Consider the following 9,457-nt stretch of genomic DNA (forward strand, 5'->3'; position numbering starts at 1 on the left):
GTGAGTTGGTGCATGGGAGCCAAGCACCCCAGAACTATTTGGCTGTATTCAGCTACTGCCAAGAACCCTTAACAGGGCCAAAACTCAATGTGAGGTAGTTCAACACCCCGAAGGACCAGCTGTAGTCCCCCTGACTCTTTTACGGTCTGACATTGACTGTGAGAAGAATGCAAATGGCCTTTTAGGACAGGCTAATTGTCCTCTGAAGTGAGTACTAGTACACCTGGGTATGAGTGTGTAAAAAAGAATTGTGCCAGGCTGGGCAGAGCTATAGAATGTGACTTGAAGAGAGAGACTGGTATACTAAAGAAAAGCATTTTCATTAGACTCAGTGACAGAAGCTGATAGCTGTGGACTTAGTATAACAGAGGGAAGTGGTCCCAATGAGAAAGGAGATGAAAAGGAACAATGGCTTACAAAATTATGCGCTGGCATTCCTTGCCCAAATGACAACAGCAGAATGTTTGCTCCTGCTCCTGATCCTCTGCACTGAAATTGAAGAGTTATGTCTGTCTGTCAATGTGATGTTAAAAGTCAAGGCCATCTACAGTAAAGCTACAGTAAAGTGTGGAAAATGTATTACTTGTGTGGACATTCCTTTATTCTATGTTGTGAGTGGCCTAATGGCAGGAGTTTAACACAATATGGATAAGTTCTATCCAAGAAGAAGCAGAGTGGGAACTTGAGCTTTTTGGTGCCAACAATCAGCCAATCACAAGCCCCATTACATAGCCATAGATGGAGTACATGGTTGTAGAAAGGAACTGGGTGCAAGAAACTGCAGGAAATCAACAACACTGAGATGCAACAACATATGATTAAAGGTGAAACCGTGAATATTAGCATTTTATTAAAAAGAAAACTCTATGCCAGTTGTTTTAAATACACAGTGATTTAGCAATCTAAATGGAATTTAGTTAAGGTTTACATCTACTTTAACATAAATGTGTAATGAAAGCTGCCTGTTAGATATAGAGGCTCCTTAAGTGTTTATTGAAACAGCTCTTCAGTAACTAAAAGAAACAAATAAAGGTTCTGTTCTTTTAGATAACAATCTGCTGCCTCAGATTTGCTATATTGTCAGTAAAGCAATGACTCATTTTTGCACAGTGTTCCATGTAGGCTGAAGACAACAGTGAACTGTACACAAGGCCTTATCTTATTACCACTTAGTCATCTAACCTCATTGGGAGACACTACAGACATTAACAAATAGTCATTTCACAAGGTAAAGGAAGAGCAAGAGTCAACATTTGCACAGGTTACTGATTCACCTGTTTTGATTGAGACCCTTTAACTTAATCATTGACTATTTTCTTAAACACTTGGCTATCACAAAAAAGCAGAATGAGAATGGTAAGATAACACCCAGGAGGTTTTTCATTATGTGTCACTGATACGGTCTGTGAAAAGCAATGACCTTTGTAGGGTAATGCAATGCGTGTTTCACTACTCAGAGAAGGATGATCTCAAATTAAAGCACTAAAATACCAACAGATCTTCAAGGACTGATAAAATTGTACTGTTTCTTTGAAGCGGCATATACTTTTATCAGTCTGTAAATCATTGATGGCTTTCAACAATGTAGTCACTTGTTCTAAATGTTAAAGGTTTACAAGTTATACTCTGTCAGCTAATGATCACCTGTGGTAAAAAGAAGTGTTAAATACCTGTCAAATTTTCAGGTCAATAGCTGTAAAACCAATATACAAAAATGCATTTCTTGTTTTTGTTGTTGAAGCACCAAACGATTTTTAAGGTACCATTGGGCTTTAAAACATCACTTTCCAATCTTGCTCCTTTCATCAAGATAGGACATTGATAAGGACCTCTAGTAATAAGCCCAGAACAGCCAATTAATTGTTGTACCGCCAGGCTAGCAATGCACACAGAGACTAAGCAATGCACACAGGTATGCCTGATAGCAGGGTACAGGTACATCTGTTATGAAAATGTAGCCAGATAATTTGTAAATGTTTGATTGATATTTTCTCAGGTCATAGAACAGTGGTTCTCAACTACTGTCCTCAGGACCCACTAAGGCCAGATTTTAAGTATTATCTTGGGGAGATGCAGACTAGAATATTGCAGCAAATGGTATCACCTGTGATGTATTTCAGTTATCTTGCAATCCTGGCCTGTTAGGCTGGCCATACATTATACAACTTTCTGATACAATTTTCCTTTGGATTTACCAAAACCATCTAATATGAAGTCAAACCCAAACACTTTCAATCTGTATGTAGTCATTAGGGCCCTTGCACTACATAGTTGAAAGTAAATCTAAAGGGAATTGAACAAGAAAATTGTATAATTTATGGCCATCCTTAGTGGGTACTGAGGACAGGAGTTGAGAACCACTGTCATAGAATAAACTCCTTATGGGCTTTCATTTTTTTGATTTTTCTTCAGTTCAACCTAATCGAGCCATTTAGAAAGACAGGGCAATTTCGCCTACTGTGCTGATAGTTTTAAGAAACCAGTTAATCCCATTCATCCTTCCTGGGCAACCTTTGGTCTTTTCCTCCAGTCACTGGTGTTCATACCATTATCTTCCTTTCATGTCAAGCATGCTGATCTTAAGCTACTTTGCCATCTGCTGGCCTAAACAGGGATGGTAGGAGTCTGTATTGTTAACAGCAGGGATTTTGCTTGGTTTGCTAAATACCTGGGGTACTCACAGACACAGGAAGATAAATTCTGCAGTGTGAACAGAGGGCTTAGCAGAATTGCACTACACCGTGGAAGTGGCATAAACAAGGCTTGTAAAATATAATTATACATATTAATTGTGTACACTGCACACATTTAATGGAATCTTTGTAAACAGAAGATTTTTGACAGTCGCACAGACAAGATTTTTTTTTAATAAACCACTTACATTACTTATGTGTAGCACCCTCTACTGTGTGCCTACTAGTATTAGAGTAGGCAAACTATAGTCTGGCCCCTGGATAAACCTGAGTCACTGAATCTGGGTCAGGGTTATTAGAGGCCAGGTCTGGATGACGCATCCTGGCAGCTCTCTGGTGCCTCCCCCTGTTTCTAGAATGTTGGAGATTGTTCTGGAAGATAGTGGGGGGAAGCTAGAAGGGGTTCCCTTAAATATATATGGGCCCTTAGCCAATCCCCAGGTTGGGGGCCTGACAGGGAACTAAGGAGCCCTTAAATAGACATGAACCTTGCCCTGGGCAGTGGGGTGGAAGATGGAGAAGCAGTGCTAAGGGAGTCTGTTGGTGGCCCTTGAGGGACTTTACCTCCGGCTGGAACTCGGGAGGCTGGCCTGAAAGGATCCCACAACAGGAGGCAGTTGGAGTGACCCTAACCAGAGAGGCAGAAGAGAGAACACGGAGACACAGTGAGTAGATCAGCATAGTGCAGGGACAGACAAGGGGAGAGACTGCCAGCTGTAGCAGGTCTCTCTTGAACACAGAGGTGTGTCAGGTCTTCAACCAACCTTCCCATGGGGAGTCTCCATGTGTGTGTCAGTCAGGAGGACTGGGAAGAGAAATCAGCCAGGTGGGTTGTGGCAGCCAGGCGGGCTAGCATTTCTTCAAGCAGTAGAACTGGGGTCAGTGTCTATGAAGAGGCAGAAGGTGTTCAGAGATATTGATCACTCCACATGTGCTACTTTATGGGCTGTTGCTGAGCTAATAAGAGACGGTTAGTTCCTCCAAGAGTGAACCAGCAGACTCTGTACAAAAAGGGAGCCAAGTTTGTGGAGGAGGAAAGAAGAAGATGAATATATAAATAGGGAGGTAGTTGTCCCTGGTTCTGTTTAATGGACATTTGAAAGTTTGGCATCCCATAATCCTGTACGCCATCCAAGTTATCATCCCCTAATACAGTGGTGTCCAAACTATTGCCCTCCAGTTGTTAAGGAACTACAACTTCCATCATGCCTAGTCATGTCTGTGAATGTCAGAGTTTTACAATGCCTCATGGGAAGTGTAGTTCCGCAACAGCTGGAGGGCCGTAGTTTGGACATCCCTGCCCTAATAAAACAACAAAAACAAGTCAAAGGACTGATTTCTGTGTCTGATGCAGGAAGGAAATTCTGTGTGAATGGCTGTGTAGCAGTGGGGAACCCTGACATCAGCAACTGGAGACTACTCAGCCTCAAGCAACTGTTGAGAAAATTATTTTTTTGGACAGGAACATGTCCCATAGAGCACGGCTTACAAAGCGCAGCATTCTGGTTTATGTAATGTAAAACATAGCGTATGAAATGGAGCAGCCATAATTTTGTAGTGCAAAACTTAGCATAAACAGTGCAGGTGTCATAGGTATGTAAAGTACAGCTAAAGCTAAAAGAATGCACAAATCAAAAGCATGTAATATATTAACCCTAACATTGGTGTCGGAGGGAGAAAAACTTAAATTTGTGTCGGGGATGGCGAAGGTTGACCCATACATCGGTGTCAGTGAGAAGAAGATAAATACTTGAATTAGTGTCAGTGTAATGAAAACTGTCCCATATATCCCAGATAAAGTAAGACTCATGTCACCACAGGGTCACTTTGAAACATTATACACCCCATATAAGAAGAGGAAATATACTTATCTTTTTGGCAGCTGTGTTGGAGGCTGCTGCTTTGCTGTCTACTGGGTATTAAGTATTTATTTTTTAACATCTATTTTAAATTATTATACGTGCAGTATATTATTCTGCTAGCACTAAGACATTCTTTTCTCACACTCCAATAGGCAATGCTGGGTGTCGCAGACCTGGGGCACCAGGGGAAAGATCTGGGGTACGTGTCTCTGGTACCTGATGAAATCAACGCCAGTGGTTAATAGGTGGCAAGTTCAATTTGTGTCAGTACTTGAGCACAAAGTTGTTACTGGTCCATGAGCTTTAAAACTTTTCCTGGAAATCCTGATTACTAAATGTATGCCTTCTCTTACTCAACTGTCTGTCAGTTTTGAACTCAAGGATTGCCAACTGGAATTCTTATACAGTAAAATCCTCTTTACATTGCATTGCATTCTTCTATTATAGAGCATGCAAAATCCCTTGACTATTTTAGTAAAACATACATTTTTTACTGTCAGGAGCATATAAACGTTCTTTGACAGCTGTTGGTCTCATTCCAGCATCCTGGTTTTGGCTATGATGCATCCCTGTCTGTCTGTCCACCTGCAACTCGATTGATGTGGCCAGTCTGGGTGGAGACTAAACCTGATTTAAGCCAGCTGAGCCTGCAGTTTTATGCTTGTGATATTGTGTATGTAACATGTGTTCCAAACTTTCTGTTTGTCTGTCCTGCTCTGTTGTTTGGATTCCCTCGCTGACAACCTCAGATTGGATATTTAATACTCTCTGAACTCTGCCTGCCTTATGGATTTGACCCTGACTATTCTGAACCTTACCTGCCTTGTATCTGGATTGTCATTGAACCACTCTGCCTGTCTGCCAACCTCAAGTACCTGTCTGCTTTGCTCTGTTCATGCCTGCCCTGGTGGTCAGGCACTATAGTATTGTGTAAAAGTCTTGGGGGCAGCTGAGTACCAGTAGGCCTGCTTGCCTTATCAGAAAGGAGGCTGCTATAGGTGAAGAACACAGAAGGTAGCTATAGTCTCTGACCACCTGTGTTAGGGGTAAGAGTGACATTGACTAGAGATTTCCCAGCATTCTTTGGCCCAAAGCACAAGCAAGCTTAGATGCAACTATTGGTATAATGCATTTTTGCAGTACCCATCCAATGCACTGGGTCATTCCCCAAAAGTGGAGCAGTTTATCTGCCCCAAAAAGGATGCAGGAAAAGAAGAGGAAGAGGTCAGCTTCAGCTCACTATGTGAGACTGAAGAGGCATGTTTGAAGCATAATTGCAAGCCTGCTTACTTATATATAAGCTAATTAGGCCAGTCTTTATGTTTATCACTAGGGATGAGCCGAACACCCCCCGGTTCGGTTCGCACCAGAACCTGCGAACGGACCGAAAGTTCGCACGAACGTTAGAACCCCATTGACGTCTATGGGACTCGAACGTTCGAAATCAAAAGTGCTCATTTTAAAGGCTAATTTGCATGGTATTGTCCTAAAAAGGGTTTGGGGACCCGGGTCCTACCCCAGGGGACATGTATCAATGCAAAAAAAACTTTTAAAAACGGCCGTTTTTTCGGGAGCAGTGATTTTAATGATGCTTAAAGTAAAAAAAAAAAAAGTGAAATATTCCTTTAAATATCGTACCTGAGGGGTGTCTATAGTATGCCTGTAAAGTGACGCGTGTTTCCCGTGTTTAGAACAGTCCCTGCACCAAATGTCATTTTTAAAGGAAAAAATCTCATTTAAAACTGCTTGCGGGTTTAATGTAATGTCGGGTCCTGGCAATATGGATGAAAATCAGTGAGACAAACGGCATGGGTACCCCCCAGTCCATTACCAGGCCCTTTGGGTCTTGTATGGATATTAAGGGGAACCCCGCACCCAAATTAAAATAAGGAAAGGTGTGGGGCCACCAGGCCCTATATACTCTGAACAGCAGTATACAGGCTGTAGGTTTGTTGTTAAGTAGAATCTCTTTGTAATTTTGAACGGGTACATTTTTAACGTGTTTAGCTCCAGCCAAAAAATCTTTTTTAAGCTTTTTGGAAAACATAGGGAAGGGTTATCACCCCTGTGACATTTGTTTTGCTGTCTTTCCTCCTCTTCAGAAGATTTCACCTCACTTTTTGTCCCAATGGATTGGAAAGCATCAGTGGAAAGGAGAAATGTTTTTCCCATATTAACTCTTACAGGAGAGAATTTCCCTTCCTAGGGGTAGATTTATTCTCACTTCCTGTTGTCTCCTTCCGTTTGCAAGTAGGAGTTGTTTGTAAGTTAGTTGTTTGAAAGTAGGGTCCTGCCCTATATACTCAGCAGAAATTTGGGCCTTAGGTGTTGCTGTGGCCACAACACTGTAAGCCCTCACAGGGCTCTGCTGTGAAATATTAGATCAAGAATTGTAATTACATGCCCCTGTTGAACAGGAGCTGAAAAATTAGACCTTAGGCACTGGTGCTGGTGCCACAACAATGCAACCCCTCACAGACACTCTAGTTGGAATGCAGGAATGAGCCCTGCTGCAAAGTATTGCATCAAAAATTGTAATTACACGCCCCTGTTAAACAAGGGCTGAAAAATTGGGCCTTAGGCACTGGTGCTGGTGCCACAACACTGCAACCCCTCACAGACACTCTAGTTGGAATGCAGGAACGAGCCCTGCTGCAAAGTATTACATCAAAAATCGTAATTACACGCCCCTGTTAAACAGGGGCTGAAAAATTGTGCCTTAGGCACTGGTGGTGGCACCCAGAACCAAAAATGTTCTTACAAGCTATCAGCGTGATGATTGAGGAGGAAGAGGATAATTACTCAGGGATAGTCACTCAGCATCAGCATAGGCAGTCTTTGAAGGGATCTGAGATTTCAAAAAAAATTATTCGGTTACATCAGCATCAGGTGCTTGGTAGCTGGTGGTGATCCAAGACTCATTCATTTTTATGAAGGTCAGTCGATCGACCGAGTCAGTGGACAGACGCACCCTGTGATCGGTTACCACGCCTCCAGCAGCACTGAATGTGCGTTCCGAAAGAACGCTGGATGCAGGACAGGCCAGTAGCTCAATTGCATACTGTGCAAGCTCTGGCCAGTGATCCATCCTCAAGACCCAGTAACCCAGAGGATTTTCGGTGGGAAAGGTGTCCAAGTCTGATCTTGCCCCTAGGTATTCCTGCACCATGTAAAACAGACGCTGGCGATGGTTGCTGGAACCGATCATACCTTGGGGCTGCGGACCAAAAAATTGTCTGAACGCATCGGTCAGACGGCCACCTTCTCCACCGCTCCTTCTTTGACTGACCGAAGCCTCAGCAACACGTTGTCCAGAAACAGGAGTTTGTAACCTCCCAGTCTCTGGGAACGCGTTGCACAGACCTTTCTGCAAGGCCTCCCGAAGATGTTTCACCCTCTGCTCCCTCTGCGATAGCAAGATAAGGTCCGCAATCTTACCCTTGTAACGTGGATCAAGGAGGGTTGCCAGCCAGTATTGGTCCTTCTCCTTGATACCACGAATACGAGGATCCTTACGCAGGCTTTGCAGGATCAGGGAGGCCATGCAGCGTAGGTTTGCTGAGGCATTCGGTCCGGAGTCCTCTGGGTCACTAAGGACGACATGGTCCGCAGCCACCTCCTCCCAGCCACGTACAAGTCTATGTGTTTCTTGGGACTGATCCCTTAAAGACTGCTGCTGATGCTGAGTGCCAGGCTCCACCTCCATACTGACACAATCTTCCTCCTCCTCTTCCTCCTCTTCCTCCTCGTCCTCTTCCTGTGTGATCGGCGGGCACGCAGGAACACTGTCTGGATAAAGGGGGCCTTGAGAGCTAAGGAAGTCCTCCTCTTCCTGCCTCTGTTCTGCCTCAAGTGCCCTGTCTATTATTCCATGCAGCGTGTGCTCCAACAGGTGGACAAGGGGGACAGTGTCACTGATGCATGCACTGTCACTGCTCACCATCCTCGTGGCCTCCTCAAATGGTGACAGGACAGTGCATGCATCCCTGATCATGGCCTACTGGCGTGGGGAAAAAAAACCAAGCTCCCCTGACCCTGTCCTGGTGCCATAGTCGCACAGGTACTCATTGATGGCCCTCTGCTGCGTGTGCAGCCGCTGCAGCATGGCCAACGTTGAGTTCCACCTGGTGGGCATGTCACAGATTAGGCGGTTCTTGGGCAGGTTAAACTCCTTTTGGAGGTCCGTCAGCCGAGCACTGGCATTATATGACCGGCGGAAATGCACACAGACTTTCCTGGCCTGCCTCAGGACATCCTGTAAGCCCAGGTACCTGCCCAAGAACCGCTGCACCACCAAGTTAAGGACGTGAGCCAAACAGGGCACATGGGTCATTTGTCCCTGTCGGAGGGCAGAGAGGAGGTTGGTGCCATTGTCGCAAACCACCATTCCTGCCTTAAGTTGGCGTGGCTTCAACCACCTCTGAACCTGCCCCTGCAGAGCTGACAGAACCTCTGCCCCAGTGTGGCTCCTGTCCCCCAAGCACACCAGCTCAAGCACCGCATGGCATCTTTTGGCCTGCGTACTTGCGTAGCCCCTTGAACGACTACGGAGCACCGCTGGTTCCGAGGAAGAGGCCATGGAGGAAGAAGAAGAGGAGGGGGTGGAGGAGAGAGGTGTGTCACAATCATTAGCATTTTGGAGGCGTGGTGGCGGAACAACCTCCAACACTACTGCCCCTTGTCCTGCATCCTTCCCAGCTGCCAGCAGAGTCACCCAATGCGCCGTGAAACTTAGGTAACGTCCCTGTCCATGCCTGCTGGACCATGAGTCAGCGGTAATATGCACCTTACCGCTGACCGCCCTGTCCAGCGAGGCATGGACATTGCCTTCCACATGCTGGTAGAGAGCCGGAATCGCCTTCCGTGAGAAAAAGTGGCGTTTGGGTACCTGCCACTGAGGAA

The sequence above is a fragment of the Aquarana catesbeiana genome, linkage group LG01 (assembly GCF_042186555.1).
Source record: "Aquarana catesbeiana isolate 2022-GZ linkage group LG01, ASM4218655v1, whole genome shotgun sequence".
NCBI classification, from domain to species: Eukaryota; Metazoa; Chordata; class Amphibia; order Anura; family Ranidae; genus Aquarana; species Aquarana catesbeiana.